Genomic DNA, 16,165 nt, shown 5'->3' with positions numbered 1-16,165 from the left:
GTTCTAACTGTAATGCAAGCACACTGAAAGGCTGTTCTAACAAGCAACAGTTGCAGGTGCACTGCTTTATGCTGTCTATCTACGTGTACTGTATGTTCCCATCTTCAGTGTGTAAACCAATGACCACAAAGCAACTATAAATACCCATTTTATGTTGAAGGTTTATAGGTTGAGTTTCCTCATCAGCTGTGTCAGCCTCTGAATGAACTCCAGAGCTCTAACAACTGTGCCACTTTTTATTTTCAATAAAAAGATAAAACACGGTCTGTTGTTTGAGCTCTCCTTATTTGTGTCAGAATCTCTCTTGCAGTTCCCCTGAAGCAAGAAGATTACCTTGAAGAAAAAAAAGCAAGAGTAAACAGAATGCCTTCCACTTGCGCTTGTATTGTCAGCTCGTTCACAAGACAGTTTGACTGTAGGATGAACCAAGTGAACCAAAACGTCTTACACACATTGACACAGTACCAACATTTCTAAGCCTATTTTGTTGTGCAAATTGTTGGACCTAATCAGATTCTGCAATTGTACCCAAGTCGGCTATAATAATAATAATGCATGATATTTAATGATCGCAGCCAAATAATTGTTGTTCCCGCTTTATGTTTGGCGCCACACGTAGCAAAAACAGAATGTTAGTTTATGCTGAAATGCAGATCTGAGATTAAGGCCTGCTGATATTGTACATATCAAAAAAAAATTAAAGGACTGACAAAGATAAAGCACAAAGTTGATGTTAAATTGATTGCTCAGAACTAGGCTGTCGTGAAAGCTTAATGCATGTGCTTGATTATGCATATACAGGGATCTAATAAATATAGAGAGATTTGTATAGGTTTTTGCTGCAGGTTTAAGAGCAAGTGTATTATTAACCTACCCAATTAAATAACGCAAATATGATGATAGGGAATGTTTACACACCATTCCAATGACACATTTGGCAAAATGGTGGATGCTAACAAAGACTGATAAACATATCCCGTTTTGCTGATGCCAGTTTATTGGGTCTGTCATCATTTCCGAGTCTCACTGCCACTGAGGCTGCTGCTACCTTAGGAAGAGTTGCCAGAGAGGAAGAGAAGCGTCTTGGGTAATGTGCTACATTCCCATTATCAAAACCAGCATCTTAATTTGCAAAGGTTGAACCAAGGCAACTGGACAGTTCTTGTTTGTTGACAACATTTCAACTTTAATCCAAAAGGCTTCTTCAGTTTTATATCTTAGGTGTGGAGTCTCCCTATTTATGCCATTGTGGGTGTGTTCCTTGGGGGTGGTCAACAATAGGTTGTTGTTGTTGCCCCGGTGTGGTTAGTGAAACAGCCGTCAAGCGTACTAATCTGTCTTTCATCTGTTGTTCTTGGTGCAAAACAGATGGTTAGGGCCACACTTCCCATTGAATGAGGTGATCTTTGGAGGGAGAGATGTCAGGATGTTGTTATATATGCAGATGATAGATGATATCTCAATACCTCCTCTGTTTAGAAACGGTTTATCTAGTTTGACATGGATAGCTTCTCTTACAACTCTTTCAAACCAGTGGTCCTCCCTTTCCAGAATTTGGACGTTGTAGTCCCTAAAGGAATGTCCGTTCTTCTTGAGACGCAAAGACTTTAAGTCCAAAGAAGCCGGTCGTCGATACTGCGCCATGCGTCTATTAAGTCGTTGCTTCGTCTCTCCAATGTGGAGGTCGTTGCACTCCTCACTGCATTGCACTGCGTAAACAACAGTTTGCTTCTCCGGATTTTGTCCTTGGCGTGACCAGCACATCTTATTTTCTGTTTCTGACTTCAGGCTTGGGTTTAGTGGCGCTTCTACATTTGGCGGTTTTGACAAAGGCCCACTTTTGATGCCCACAGTTAGTAAGAGCCTCCCTGATATGAGTGCTCTTTCTGTCTTCCCTTGTCAGTGGTGGGAATGTTCTCTGCTCTGTCCTTGAGGGTTCTGATAACTCCTAGCTTGTCTTCTAGTGGGTGAAGGGACTCAAACAGAAGGTACTGGTACAATACTGTGTTGGTATTTTTTCTATAGACCCGTAGACCAAATAGGAAGACTCCACCCCTAAAGGTTTAGAACCTAAGAACCCTTTTGAATCCTACGTCTTCAACAAACAAGAACAGACCAGTTGCCTTAATTCCACTTTTGTGGATTACATTGACCCGGATGACTGAGACTCTACACAGACAACCCTCCATCCATCCATCCATTTTCTGAGCCGCTTCTCCTCACTAGGGTCGCGGGCGTGCTGGAGTCTATCCTAGCTATCATCGGGCAGGAGGCGGGGTACACCCTGAACTGGTTGCCAGCCGATCGCAGGGCACATACAAACAAACAACCATTCACTCTCACATTCACACCTACGGGAAAATTAGAGTCTCCAATTCATGCATGTTTTTGGGATGTGGGAGGAAACCGAAGTGCCCGGAGAAAACCCACGCAGGCACGGGGAGAACATGCAAACTCCACAAAGGCGGGGCCGGGGATTGAACCCCGGTCCTCAGAATTGTGAGGCTGATGCTCTAACCAGTTGGCCCCACCGTGCCGCCTACACAGACAACCAGCATCTTAAAAACAACAGTCTACCGTCAATGCAGTAGTATATCACATGCAAAGTCGTAGGAAAGTAATCTTTAGTTAACTTTCTCTGGTCCGAATCAATTAATGGGTTTAAACACTTTGAAAAAAAATTGAATACTGTACACTAAATTTTGTCACAACAAACCACGTGAGCCAGCCATACTTGCTTCTCTTAATTGGTTGCAATACTACCACTAATCATTGTAGTAAAACAATTATTACTTTGGAAAACTCAGCTTGCACTGTTCTATAAACGCAAAGTAAATGATGCTGTTGATGAACACATTTTTTCAAACTATATTGTGTTATGGCAAAAATAGATCCAGATCCAATCATACACCATGATAATAAAATATGTTGTGCAGCTATAACAGTTGTAGAATGAGAGGGCTATAGAAGTGTGTGTGTGTGTGTGTGTCTGCCTGCTGTACTGTGTCAACTGCTCGAGGCTCTTCCCAACAATGTGTTGTAAACATATATGAGTAATACTATTGGAGATTTGTTGATAGGTTAGGGAGATTGCGATGAGGAGGGCATTATGTTGTTATTGTTACAGACAGACAGGATTTTATAGTGCTTTAAACTGGTTCCCTATTTCTTCGTGGTAAAAATGCTTTATATATTACAGATTGAATGTGTATCACATGTAATATTGATTGCTAGACTGCTTTTTTTCGTTATACACAGTCCAGGTCCCGTATCTCTTCCTCACCGTTTTCTCCTTTCCTCTTTCAAGTTTCAGAGCATTCAGTAGTCAACAATATCCGTGAGGGATGTATTGATGTTGGATCTAACAACCAGCTGAAGAAAGGAAGAGTAAAGCAGAATTTGGAAAGGAAAGAACAGCCAAATAAGCAACATACCTGTACAATGATAATTTCATCTTGGAAAATATAGTAGAAGTATAAGAGTTTATGGAATATGATCTGTGTCTCAGAAATTAGAAGGGGGTTCACGTTAAACAGATGATTTGTTAACTGAACTAAAATACTATGTAAACTAACCATGAATTCTATTGAATCTGGAATTGACAAAGTGGGCCAACTCAAAGTGGGACAGCTCAATTTCCATAGCCTAGGCTAATTAAATAGCCGGGCTTCACTGTCAAATCCAAATTAGGCCACCTCTGTTACAATGGTGGATCCCCACTAAGGTATGACTGCCAAATGGGCTCATTCTCATTTCCATGGTAACTTCTAACTTTTCTTCATTCTTCACACAACCAGACTATAATATAGTTTTTAAGATTGCTTTTTCCCATGTATTTCTCTTAATGGTTGCATGCTGGTGATACGTTTAGTTTGTTTTCTTTTTCAAATAAGGATTACTTTTGAAAATGTCATATCGCCACTGATTGCTCAAGTTTCTTTTCCGCTGGCAAACGTGCTGGTGGGAAAGCAGCCATCAAGCTATTTGTTTGCAGTATCTTTGCCATGGTCATGAGAGTCTGAACTTTTTGTTCTAATATTGTAACGTTAAGGTGTTGGGGTAGATGGTCTAATTTCTTATGTAGTCCTTGCACCTGGGTGGCACGATGGACGACTGGTTAGCATATCTGCCTCACAGTTTTGAGGACTGGGGTTCAAATCCCGGCCCCACCTGTGTGGAGTTTGCATGTTCTCCCCGTGCCTGCGTGGGTTTTCTCCGGGTACTCCGGTTTCCTCCCACATCCCAAAAACATGCATTGTAGGTTGATTGAAGACTCTAAATTGTGCGTAGGTGTGTATGTGAGTCTGAATGGTTGTTTATATAGGTTGTTTATATATACCCTGCGATTGACTGGCGACCAGTTCAGGGTGTCTCGCCCGAAGATAGCTGGGATAGGCTCCAGCACGCCCGTGAACCCAGTGAGGATAAGCGGAACAGAAAATGGATGGATGGATGGGTCCCTGAAGCTGAAGAATCACAAACCTCCAAGGACACCAACCTAAATAAGTTGAGTGAGTGTTGACAATTACTTAGCCAAAATACTTTCTCAGCTATGCCTATGGTGGCTTTGACTGCATACGTAAACCTTTGCATTCCTTTTCTTTAGGCAACATGACAAAGTTGACAAATAGTACTGAATTGTTTCTCAGGCAGGAGCAAAGAGAGAAAACATCCTTACCTTGACAGATGTGAAAGTCGACAATCTGCTTCAGGATTCACATGTTACCGTAGATTGTCATTGAAAAGGCTTCTGATTTTCTTCACTAGAAAATAGAGAGAAAGAAATGGACAACTTAGAAGTCTGTAGCGCATCTAAAAGTTTTCTAGTGTTGTCAGCATCTTGATTGATTAGTTGGCTTTTGCATTGAATGGTTTTCTAGTGTTGTCAGCAGCTTGGTTGACTTTTAACTGAAAACTAAAGAGCAACCACTGTGCATCAATGAGAAAGTGAAAGTTGAGAGCAAATGTCTTGAAACCTGGCCCACCCACACAAAACATGGTGCAGCTGCTGGATTTCAATAACTGGAACACTGTTGGCCATTGATCTGAAGCTATCCTTCCTTCCATCTTTCTATCCACCATTTGACCTTTCAGTTACCCCAGCATCTCCATCCTCTGCTTCTTTAGATCCCATTTTCCGACTTGGCTTTCCTCTCCCTGTTTGCCCTCTCTATACCTCAATTGGTCACTACGTATCCACTCTTCCCTTTCAGCTTTCCTCTTTCAAAGCACAGAGGAGACAGTTGAAACAAAGAATGCTTCTATGCTAGCTGAGCCAGCAGGGTGAAGGGAAGGATGGGTCAGAAATGAGGAAAAAGACAAAAGAATGAGGGAAAAGGAATCCCACCGCGCCACTCGCCAGTAACACTGCCTTGCTCATTTTCCCACATCCTGTCCTGTCCTTCTCTGTCCTCTCATCAGTTTCTCTTGATTTATTATTGCATGTCTTCACCGGGTGTCCCCCCAATCTACAAATAACTGTTGTAATGTTACTTATGTTCAAATATCTAGACTGTCTCACTATTGTTCTGCTGTGGTTTTCACCCCTAGTCCCCTTGTCCACTTTGTCCCTCTGTCTGTCCGCTAAGACAATTTTCTGTCCGGCTGGATTTTCAATCAACATCAGAATAATTAAAAATGTAAAAATAAACAGAGGGAGTATTTCAAACTCCCCTGTTGCACAGCAAAACTGTCCCAGCAAAAAGGCATACAGATCCACTATTCTGCAAGACCATGCAGCTGAACAGGACAGTTATTTATGCTTGAAGGTCACTTAAAACAATACCTGTACAATATTTCAAAAATTAATGATGGGAAAAGTTGGACATGCAAAACAGTTTCATTGGAGCGCATTTATTTCTCATTTTGAAACTATATCCAAGCAACTTGAAGGTTAATCCTGGATTGTGTTTGCCCTTCCTGGGTCCTGTTTTAACATTATTATTCACATTTTAATTGTTGGACCATGACTTTTAGAGAATCATTGTGTGGCTCTTCATACTGTCGCTGTGGTCTCTAAGGACCGAAGGTGCACATTTACCTCATGCGGTTATACGTTTTTGTGGTTGTGCTCCATATCAGAATTTTCCTGAGAAACATCTGTTGGAAGTCAGGCACAATTTACTGTACAACTGAACAGAATCTAGTAAATCAAGCACTATTTTGCATAATACATGCACGTCAAGTGGTGGCCTCAACTGTGGACTTTGTAAGTATTTCTCCAACAAAAAAAAACAAACTAACGAATCAACCAATACGCTGTGCCATTTTAGAGATTTATCCAAAAACAAATGTTAATGAATACACAGTCTCGTCTTGTCCACGCAGCCCTACTTACTTACTAATCCTCACTAAATAGGATGCCAATGAACCAGCTTGATAGATTAAATCTGCACAGATGTTCCCAGGTGTGCAACATTATTTGAATTATTCATTAATTAGACTGATATCGTAACAATGATTATGTAACATAAACGCATACTATACTATACAATATATATATATATATATATATATATATATATATATATATATATATATATATATATATATATATATATATATATATACACACACACACACACACATATAAAGGGGTGGCACAGTGGGCGACTGGTTAGTTTATCTGCCTCACCGTTCTGAGGGCCCGAGTTCAAATCCAACCTCGCCTGTGTGGAGTTTGCATGTTCTCCCCCGTGCCTGCGTGGGTTTTCTCTGGGTATGCCTGTTTCCTCCCAATTTCCCAAAACATGCATGGATGACTCTCAGTCAGAGTCAGCTAAGATAGGCACCAGTACACATGCGACCCTAGTGAAGATAAGCGGTATGGAGAATGGATATATTATATAGGTAATGTTACCCATTGAACTGAACAGAAATGCAACTAATCCGTTGCAGACCCAAATTTTAATTATACCTACCTCTTTTACAGTGTGTGGTTAAAAATAAATAGTTTGTTTTCACTTATTTCTATATTACACTATATTTTAAAGAAATAAAACACTAAATAAATATAATAACAGTTAATTGCTCATTAACTGTAACCAAGTACTCCAGCTCCTCATTGAAGAGCCTTCTTTCATAATAACGGAAATTGTGATTCAGTTGGTTTTTCTTTTGTCTGTTTCTTTTCTAGTTTATTTGTTGATTTTGGCACAACAAAATTATCCAGAGAAACTGTTCTCTTCTTTGTTCAGAAAAAAAAATTCATAAAGTGGAACATTACATATTCATTTAAAAGATTTATTGCTCTGTTGGCCAATTTCCTGCACATTTCTTTTGATCATTTTTTTTAATTGCCTCGCTCACGCTATCATCAGTTTCAGTCAGTCAGTCAGTCTCATTAAGAGCAAAACAACAACAACAAAGGTGCATTGTGTGACACAGTCAACGACGGTTGCACATCGCACAGATCATGTGCTCATCTCTGAGAAGTGCTTCCTAACACTATCTTTAGAAGTTTCCCTTTTATCTTGGGTGCTATTCTGACTGTGTAGCCCTTTGTTTGTTATTTTTTTTTTAGAAAAAGTTCCACGTGCCCATATCACACCTCCTTCAGTTTTTAATCATAGTGTGGCGGCTGCAGGTCAAATTTGATTGGCTCAATGTCCATATACAGTAGGTGGAACATCCGCTCAGTGAATGTCTCCGTGTATAGACACATTATTTTGATGTGATTACACCAACAGTAACCGTTTGTTGTTCCAATTAAAGAGACAATGCAATTCCAGAAATAACATTCATTCATCTTCCATTCTGCTTCTCCTCACTAGGGTTGCGGGCGTGCTGGAGCCTTATCCCCGGCTATATTCGGGCAGGAGGCAGGGTATACCCAGAACTGGTCGCCAGCCAATCGCAGGGCACATATATACAAACAACCATTTGCACTCACATTCTCCTGCATCCTCCTCTCGAACAGCAACTGCCCTCACGTCTTCCCTCACGACAACCATCAACCTTCGCTTTGGTCTTCCTCTAGCTCTCTTGCCTGGCAGCTCCGTCCTCATCATCCTTCTACCAATATACTCACTATTTCTCCTCTGGACGTGTCCAAACCATCGAAGTCTGCTCTCTCTAACTTTGTCTTCAAAATATCGAACCTTGGCTGTCCCTCTGATGAGCTCATTTCAAATTTTATCCAACCTGGTCACTCCGAGAGCGAACCTCAACATCTTCATTTCCGCCACCTCCAGCTCTGCTTCCTGTTGTCTCTTCAGTGCCACTGTCTCTAATCCGTACATCATGGCTGGCCTCACCACTGTTTTTTAAACTTTGCCCTCCATCCTAGCAGAGACTCTTCTGTCACATAACACACCTGACACCTTCCTCCACCCGTTCCAACCTGCTTGGACCCGTTTCTTCACTTCCTGACCACACTCACCATTGCTCTGGACTGTTGACCACAAGTATTTAAAGTCCTCCACCCTTGCGATCTCTTCTCCCTTTAGCCTCCCTCTTCCCCCACCACCCCTCTCATTCATGCACATATATTCTGTTTTACTTGGGCTAATCTTAATTCCTCTGCTTTCCAGTGCATGCCTCCATCTTTCTAACTGTTCCTCCACCTGCTCCCTGCTTTCACTGCAGATCACAATGTCATCTGCAAACATCATGGTCCACGAGGATTCCAGTTTAACCTCATCTATCAGCCTATCCATCACCACTGCAAACAGGAAGGGGCTCAGGGCTGATCCCTGATGCAGTCCCACCTCCACCTTAAATTTCGGCTGTCACACCTACAACACACATCACCGCTCTTCTGCTGCCCTCATACATGCCCTGTACTATTCTAACATACTTCTCTGCCACTCCAGACTTCAGCTTGCAGTACCACAGTTCCTCTCTGGATATTCTGTCATAGGCTTTCTCTAGATCTACAAAGACCCAGTGTAGCTCCTTCTGACCTTTTCTGTACTTTTCCATCAACATCCTCAAGGCAAATAATGCATCTGCGGTACTTTTTCTAGGCATGCAACCATACTGTTGCTCGCAAATACTCACTTCTGTCCTGAGTCTAGCCTCCACTACTCTTTCCCATAACTTCTTTCTATGGCTCATCAACTTTATTCCTCTATAGCTCCCACAGCTTTGCACATCACCCTTGTTCTTAAAAATGGGCACCAGCACACTTTTCCTCCAGTCCTCAGGCATCTTTCTATTGAATTCTATTGAACAAGCTGGTCAAAAACTCCACAGCCACCTCTCCTAGGTGCTTCCATACCTCCGCAGGAATCTCATCAGAACCCACTGCCTTTCCATTTTTCATCCTCTTTAATGCCTTTCTAACTTCCCCCTTACTAATCATTGCCACTTCCTGGTCCACCACACTTGCCTCTTCTACTTTCCCTTCTCTCTAATTTTCCGCATTCATCAACTCCTCAAATTCTTTCCATCTAGCAAGCACACTACTGGCACCAGTCAACATATTTCCATCTCTATCCTTAACCACCCTAACCTGCTGCACATCCTTCCACCCTAAACATTCTCCAAATAAGAGGCAAAACGTTCCTGCTTCAAGTTATTTGTCACTCCCAGCTGTAGTTTACTGTAAAATTGTAACTACGCATGTTTGCTAACCGAAGTGCTGCAATAAGGTGATAAGAAAAGCTATACATGCTAATAAGATTAGCACCAATGCTATGGTAAATTATAACCCTTCAAACAACACACGGAGCAACCCAGACACGTGGTGTCATCCCGGGTGCTTCGGTGGACGTTGTTGACTATCCATTCTTCAAGGAGATCTTAAGTTAAAGTTCTCTTACTTTTTATACAGCTTGCAAGCAGGCAACATATAGTTACCTGCTATCTCGTGTGAGCACTAACGTTTGTTCGTAAACATGCTGGAATTCTGTTGATTTATGCTCTAAACTTTCGGTAAACATTGGTTTGTGCGTGCAAAGAAATATTGACAACGGCAAGCAAGGCAGGTGACGTCAGGTGATATGTCAAATGGTTTTCCGTGTGTCACACTACATGGAAGAAAGAAAAATATCCAGATCCAGCCACAAGGTGCACACAGCAGTGTGTGTTATTTACTTTTAAATGCACTCAAATATAGAACTGCTAATGCATAAACAGATGTGTAAAATTACAGATTGATTAAAAACAAATGAAAAATGCTATACGTACTGCAGTATAACTGGGAAAGAAAAAATATTTTAACTTCATGTCTTGCTGGACACTTACATGCTCAATACTACAGTGCATTTGAAATAGAGGTACAGGTCGACTTCACCCAAATGTTGTGAAAAGCTTATTTTCTACCAAAGCTATTATAAACAGTCCCAAAAATACAAAGAGGGAAAAATAAAAATATGTGCTGATTTTCACGTCACAAGTATCTTATCCTATATTTTTTTCACATCGCAATATACAGTGGGTACGGAAACTATTCAGAACCCCGTCAATGTTTCTTTCTTTGTTATATTGCAGCTATTTGCTAAAATCATTTAAGTTCATTTTTCACTCATTAATGTACACACAGCACCCCATATTGACAGAAATCTTTTTTTTTGCAGATTTATTAAAAAAGAAAAACTGAAATATCACACAGCCATAAGTATTCAGACCCTTTGCTCATTATTTAGTAGAAGCAACCTTTTGAGCTAATACAGCTATGAGTCTTTTTCGGAATGATGCAACATGTTTTTCACAGGTTATGCCACCAAATATTAAATGTTGTTCACTTGAAGTTAATTTAATCATGTCTGTTCCAATACTTTTTCCCACTTGAAAAGTGGGTGGCTTCAAACAAAAGGTGCTCTGTCTTGCATTGCTTAACACAGCTAGATGTAAATACCATGAAATGAAAGCTGGAATTCTGAACTTTTGTCTCATATTCATCTTTTAACCTGAAACCCCAATGTGTTCAGGATACAACAAAAACAAAGGAATTGACCTTGCCGTTCCAATACCTTTGGAGGTGACGGTATATCCACATAGACACCTCAATCGTAATAAACTGTCCGAATCAGAATGGAATTTAATTCAGTTTCACAGGGATCAAATATTCCTTTTACCAAACGAATCAGAAGTAAATGCACGGCATCGGCATCGTTTACGCACGTAAGCATGGTGGCTTCCCACCAGAGCTCGTATGCCACGGAGATGTTGTTTTTAATCAACACTACTTGCAACTTGTTTTTATAAAGTGGTTGTTTTGATGAAAACAATCACAACTACTGTGCTAAACAGACAACACTCACTTTGACACCCCCCCGGTCCCCCCTCCACCACACACAGACAAAACACACCGTATTGTCACAAAACAAATCCAAAAGGTATTTGAATCTCAGAAGGATGTCAAACTGTAAAACACAGCAAAGACTACTGTATCTTCGATATGTTTATGAGTGTATATGATGTTTGACTGAGTCCATTGATTGGAACCACTGCCAGGCAGTCAGTCTTCTGAATAATTAAAACATGTCAGTAACCAAGGGAATATGTGTTTATCTGTGCATGTGTGTTTTAAATTCTTTATGGACATAAAAGCACGTATCCATTGTATAACTGTACAATTGAAAGGCTGTCCAAACTGAATATATAAATAGATATTTTGCAGAAAGGCTGCCCTAATCTACTCTGTTTGGGCCATAGACGGAACCTTCACCAACAAGTGAAAATTAAAAGATTCAGCCTGCCATTATGCCTGTCAGTACATCGCATTAGCCCTCACCTATTTTTATCAGCTTTGGGTGGTAGTTAAATGTCAGAAATAATCAAATTCTAGAATTAGTTTCTTTTAAAGGTGGTCAGTGATTGAGTTCATAATAATAATACCAAAAATACATAATAATAAGAAGAATAAGAATGCATTACACTTATATAGCGCTTTTCTAGGCACTCGAAGACACTTTACAATTGCATGCATTATTCAGTCACACCCTGGTGGTAAGCTACATGTGTAGCCACAGTTGCGCTGGGGCAGTCTGACGGAAGCATGGCTGCCATTCTGCGCCTACAGCCCCTCCGACCACCACCAAAACGTCCAACCAAATTCATTCACAGGCAATGTGGATTAAGTTCTTAAAGATTATAAGCAGCTCAGACATCAAAAAGGAGTTTTGGATAGAGACTTGAGAAAAGTAAACCCACAGGAGACGCGTATTGGAGAGATTTAGATACAGTAGCATATCCATTTCCAGATAAGCAAGTAACCAATGGATGGGTGATATAGAGTATTCTGTTCCTCTATATTGGTGTCACACTCAGTTAGTTTAGTGTCAACAGCTGTAGGACCTACAGTGAATGCAAATTACTACAAAAACCAGCGCAATCAAGTAAAATGTAACAAAGAATAGGGCTGGGCGATGAATTGGCAAAATTACTTACAGTATATAGCCTGTCTAAATTTTATATAACCTTTGCATGCTTTTATTGTTCCAATGTGTGTCCTTGCAAATGTGCTCAAAACCGTTTTGATTCCTCATCCTTTCTCATCCTATGCATGCACTCATTCCCAGTTTATGTGCAGCTCGATGGAAAAGTACAGAGACCGACTGTTGTATGAATGAGGGTGAATGTTTTGTGAATCAGGGGGTTGAGATTTTTTGCTGTTGTTCTGTGTCTGTCTCGCTTTTGTATAATCACAATGTTTTTTCATTTCTCTTCAGTGAAATGGTGACAACTCGTGAGGACATTTTCTCTCTTTGCAAAGATTTCTTCCTTGTAATAAAAAAGCCCAAACATAAAAGATTGCTTCATTCATTTATTAAATATATTGCTCTGTAAGAAAAACAAGAATTTCCAATTAAACAATAATGGAAAAAAAAATTATTCAGGATTATGTATATTGATATTGAAGTCACGTTTAATAAACATGATTATTAATTATTTGAAAACTACCAAAAACTCAACTGTAAATATAACTTAAAAGACTAATTAAAAAATCAATTAGTAACAAGTACAATAATCATAGATAAAAATAACAGCAAATTAAAAAACAAATTGAAATAAATAGCTGGTGTTCCTCCTGTGCGTGCCTTGGCCTCTTAGGAGCAGTGTGGTATGCATACATGTAGATGCATACATTAAGAGTAGAGTAGAGTAGAATAAGAAAGTCACGTTAGAACTATATTAATTTAACTTGCTTTTCACAGATTAACAAGAATATACTGTATGTGTATTGTTATATTACCTGTCTGTATATATTACTCCAGCGTTTGTCTGTGAATATTCGTTATTTGAAGGTAAATACCTCCCGTGATCTCATGCTAATTTTTGCTAGCTCGTCAGCGTTGGCAAGATTACTTTGGAAATGTAGTTGGGTACAATATCAAGTTACCCTGTTGGAAATGCATTAGTAGTGTAACTAGTTCAATTACTTTCACAAAATAATATATCTAATTACATTGACGATAATTTTGATTACTTTTCTTAATTTTGTTCTTTATCCGAATAATTAACTAATAACAAAACATGATATGTAAATACATTAAAATGTTTGTTGCATTATATGTGAATAGCATACCATATAATGTTGACCTAATGACAAATGTGCACAATTTAGACAATGTTGGTTCATATGACAGCCCAGATAAGTTTTATTTATTTTTATTTATGTTTTTAATGAAATTGTTCAAAAGTAAAGGTCCTTTTATTTGTTCAAAAGTGTAACTGAGTCTAACCTTTTCAAAATCTCAGACAAACTCGTAGATTGCACCACAAGGTGAGGCTTTGAGATCATATTTGGAAAGATATGTCACGTTTAAGACTATTGTAGAAATGTCACATGACTAGACAAAGCCAATCACAGATGTCAGCTTAAGAAGGAAGTGTTAGTTTTTCAAATGGGACTCAAATTGTAATCATTGAACATTTCCAAAAGCAACTGAAATTTAAATACACAGTTTTTAACAGTATTGTAATGATTACAACTCCATAAATTTTGCAATTAAATTACATAATCTTCTGTAATGTAATTAGTTACTCCCTAACAGTGCCTGTAAATAATGTTTTCCATTGAGTTATAGCATTACGTTGGCAATGTTTCTAAAATGAAGTAGCCTATATATTGTATTTAAATATACAATGTGTCTAATTCTTTTTGTAGTGTGTTTAATTGTACACTTCACTCCAAATGAGGTGCTTCAACCACGCTCAGGAAGGGGAGAATGACATACGTCACAGGCTTGCTGCAATCAACACAGCTGAGTTCAAGGTGCTTGAACTTGAACACACACAATGCGCCGTATATTAATTGATTTTTCTTTGATTGTAATTTTTTTATGATCATGAGAAGTCCATCCATCCATCCATCCATTGTCTGTACCGCTTTATCCACACAAGGGTCGCGTACGTGCTGGAGCCTATCCCAGCTATCATAGGGCGAGAGGTAGGGTACATCCTGAACTGGTCGCCAGCCAACCGCAGGGCACATACAAACAACCATCCGCACTCACATTCACACTTACGGGCAATTTAGAGTCATCAATTAATCTTACATGCATATTTTGGGGCTGTGGGAGGAAACCGGTGTCCCCGGAGAAAACCCACGCAGGCACGGGGAGAACATGCTAACTCCACACAGGTGGGGCCGGGATTTGAACCCCGGTCCTCAAAACTGTGAGGCATATGTGCTAATTTTATTTTAATGGTTTTTAAATTAAACGGTCAAGCATTTCTGAAGCGCATAATTTAAAAAAAACATCACCATAAAGAAATTAATGATGGTTATTGTTCAGTCATCAGTCATATTAAAGAAAAAAAATATATTTCACAAATTCTGCCAGGGTATGTTAACTTATGAGCACAACTGTACATATATGCATTCATATATACCCCTGTCATATTGGAATGAAATTGTAGGCTACACCTTTTTAATAACCACTAGGTGGCGGTGGCATATGAGAATGAAAGCGTACACCTTTCTCATAACCTCTAGGGGGCGGTGGTATTTTGGAATGAAAGTGTACAGCTTTTTCATAACCACTAGATGGCGGTATAGATTTATAAAATGTGAAAGTTTTTTCCATTTGCCCCTATACCTATGTATAATGCGCACTATTGATTTTTGACAATTTTTTTGGGGGGGGAATGCGCATTATACATGAGAAATTACGGTAACACAATGCTGATTCCCAAACATATTAATTTATATTTAATCTGCGACCAATTTACAAAACAGAATCAGAGGTGTGGTCTGTTGTGTATGCCTTTTTCATACACTTTTGCATAAACATTAGGGATTTTCAGGAAGAAAAAGCACATTGTGACTCACCACTGTGAAGTTCCGACATTGAGCAGCTATAAAACTGAATTGCAAATAAGCCCTGTGGCTGCTGAATGAAAACATGTACTGTACATAAAGAATAATGACATCTCTGTGGGAAGCAGAATAAACACCAGCTGCAGCCACATTTAAAAAAAAAAAAAAGGAACAATGAAAAGTTAAAGGAGCACAAATGTTTACAAACAAAACAAACAAAAGTGTTGATGAAAGTTATTGTGAAATTATAGGTTATGCCTTACTGAATCACTGGAAAAAAAAATTCCCACATTGCAGAATTCATTTCACTTCACCTTACTGTTTTCTGTGAGTTACAGCTCACTTTTTCTCCACACAAAGATTCTCTCAGTTAGACAGATGCCGCATAAAAAAAGAAAAGAAAAAAAAAAATTTGATTAATTGAAAGATATTTGTACCATTATCAAGTTAACACTGCTAGCATGGACTCCAAAGCCAGGTAGACCGTGAAAAACATGCAAAGACATTCAGACATTGACAGAACAAAAAAATGTGTCTTCGCAATTGAAATGTGTCTTCGCAATTGAAAAAAAACGAAAGACAAACAACCATTCTCCCTCACATTTACACTTTTGGGCAATTTAGAACATATACACACACACCCTCATTCAGAAGACAATGTTTTAACAGACTGAAAATTCAGCCTTTTCACACAGCACTTAGCAGAGTGCAGTGTGCCATCAACCACCCCACACCTTTTGTATGTGTTGTTTTGTGACGGCAAAAACCCTAAATTAAAAAATATTTAATTTAGACAGCAACGCGCTGTGACAACAAATGGCGCACGAGATTGTGACAGGGTTGTACAGTAAATTACATGGAGAAAATAATAATGAATCTGTGGTAAAGAAGGTGCAGCGATGGACAGAGATCACCAGCATTTTGAATATACCAGGTTGGTTAAAGTGGTAGAAA

At 39.3% G+C, this 16,165-nt stretch overlaps 1 protein-coding gene across 2 annotated transcripts in view; it reads right to left on the bottom strand.

Moving 5' to 3' along the window:
• The window catches only part of lrfn5a (leucine rich repeat and fibronectin type III domain containing 5a), a 122,159-nt gene that overhangs the window by 58,655 nt on the left and 47,339 nt on the right, over window positions 1-16,165 (bottom strand). Inside the window, exon 2 of one of the 2 annotated variants that reach the window (XM_061695940.1) lies at window positions 4,679-4,763. The exons of the other annotated variant lie outside the window; for it this stretch is intronic. The gene's annotated coding sequence lies outside the window, so the exon portion shown is untranslated. The remainder of the gene's footprint in view (window positions 1-4,678; window positions 4,764-16,165) is intronic. 2 annotated transcript variants of the gene reach the window in all.

The sequence above is a fragment of the Phycodurus eques genome, chromosome 14 (genome assembly GCF_024500275.1).
Source record: "Phycodurus eques isolate BA_2022a chromosome 14, UOR_Pequ_1.1, whole genome shotgun sequence".
In the NCBI taxonomy this organism is placed as follows: Eukaryota; Metazoa; Chordata; class Actinopteri; order Syngnathiformes; family Syngnathidae; genus Phycodurus; species Phycodurus eques.
Note: the sequence above shows the minus strand (reverse complement) of the source record. Positions and strands in the feature narration are given on the sequence as shown.